At 42.4% G+C, this 2,500-nt stretch overlaps 1 protein-coding gene across 3 annotated transcripts in view; it reads left to right on the forward strand.

Annotated features, from left to right (window-relative positions):
* Positions 1-2,500, forward strand: part of LOC106566583 (zinc finger protein 512B) — a 92,235-nt gene that overhangs the window by 38,290 nt on the left and 51,445 nt on the right. The gene's annotated exons all lie outside the window — the stretch shown is intronic.

Genomic DNA, 2,500 nt, shown 5'->3' on the forward strand with positions numbered 1-2,500 from the left:
CACACACACGCTACTGTAGGAAATACACACACACACACACACACACACACACACACACACACACACACTACTGTAGGAAATACACACACACACACACACTACTGTAGGAAACACACACACACACACACACACACACACTACTGTAGGAAATACACACACACTACTGTAGGAAATACACACACTCTGTGGAAATACAACACACACTACTGTAGGAAATACACACACACACACACACACACACACACACACTACTGTTGGAAATACACACACACACTACTGTAGGAAATACACACACACACACACACACACACACACACTACTGTAGGAAATACACACACACACACACACTGTGGAATACACACACACACACACACACACTGTAGGAAACACACACACACACACACACACACACACACTACTGTAGGAAATACACACACACACACACACTACTGTAGGAAACACACACACACACACACACACACACACACACACACACACACACACACACACACTACTGTAGGAAATACACACACACTACTGTAGGAAATACACACACTACTGTAGGAAATACATACACACACTACTGTAGGAAATAAACACACACACACACACACACACACACACACACACACACACACTACAGTAGGAAATACACACACACACTACTCTAGGACATACATACACACACACTACTGTAGGAAATACACACACACACACACACACACACACTACTGTAGGAAATACACACACACACACACACACACACACACACTACTGTAGGAAATACACACACACACACACACACACTACTGTAGGAAATACACACACACACACTACTGTAGGAAATACACACACACACTACTGTAGGAAATACACACACACACACACACACTACTGTAGGAAATACACACACACACACTACTGTAGGAAATACACACACACACTACTGTAGGAAATACACACACACACACACTACTGTAGGAAATACACACACACAACTACTGTAGGAAATACACACACACACACACACTACTGTAGGAAATACACACACACACACTACTGTAGGAAATACACACACACACACTACTGTAGGAAATACACACACACACACACACACACACACTACTGTAGGAAATACACACACACACACACACACACTACTGTAGGAAATACACACACACACACACACACTACTGTAGGAAATACACACACACACACTACTGTAGGAAATACACACACACACACTACTGTAGGACACACACACACACACACACACTACTGTAGGAAATACACACACACACACACACTACTGTAGGAAATACACACACACTACTGTAGGAAATACACACACACACACACTACTGTAGGAAATACACACACACACACTACTATAGGAAATACACACACACTACTGTAGGAAATACACACACACACACACACACTACTGTAGGAAATACACACACACACACACACACACACACACTACTGTAGGAAATACACACACACACACACACACACACTACTGTAGGAAATACACACACACACACACTACTGTAGGAAATACACACACACACACACACTACTGTAGGAAATACACACACACACACACACACACACTACTGTAGGAAATACACACACACACACACACACACACTACTGTAGGAAATACACACACACACACACTACTGTAGGAAATACACACACACACACTACTGTAGGAAATACACACACACACACACACACACTACTGTAGGAAATACACACACACACACTACTGTAGGAAATACACACACACACACACACTACTGTAGGAAATACACACACACACACACACACACACTACTGTAGGAAATACACACACACACACACTACTGTAGGAAATACACACACACACACTACTGTAGGAAATACACACACACACTACTGTAGGAAATACACACACACACTACTGTGGGAAATACACACACACACACTACTGTAGGAAATACACACACACACACTACTGTAGGAAATACACACACACACACTACTGTAGGAAATACACACACACACACACGACACACACACACTACTGTAGGAAATACACACACACACACACTACTGTAGGAAATACACACACACCTACTGTGGGAAATACACACACACACACACTACTGTAGGAAATACACACACACACACACACACACTACTGTGGAAATACACACACACTACTGTAGGAAATACACACACACACACCTACTGTAGGAAATACACACACACACTACTGTAGGAAATACACACACACACACACACTACTGTAGGAAATACACACACACACTACTGTAGGACATACACACACACACACTACTGTAGGAAATACACACACACACACACACTACTGTAGGAAATACACACACACACACACACTACTGTAGGAAATACACACACACACACACACACACTACTGTAGGAAATACACACACACACTACTGTAGGAAATACACACACACACTACTGTAGG

This window comes from Salmo salar, chromosome ssa13 (assembly GCF_905237065.1).
Source record: "Salmo salar chromosome ssa13, Ssal_v3.1, whole genome shotgun sequence".
Classification (NCBI taxonomy): Eukaryota; Metazoa; Chordata; class Actinopteri; order Salmoniformes; family Salmonidae; genus Salmo; species Salmo salar.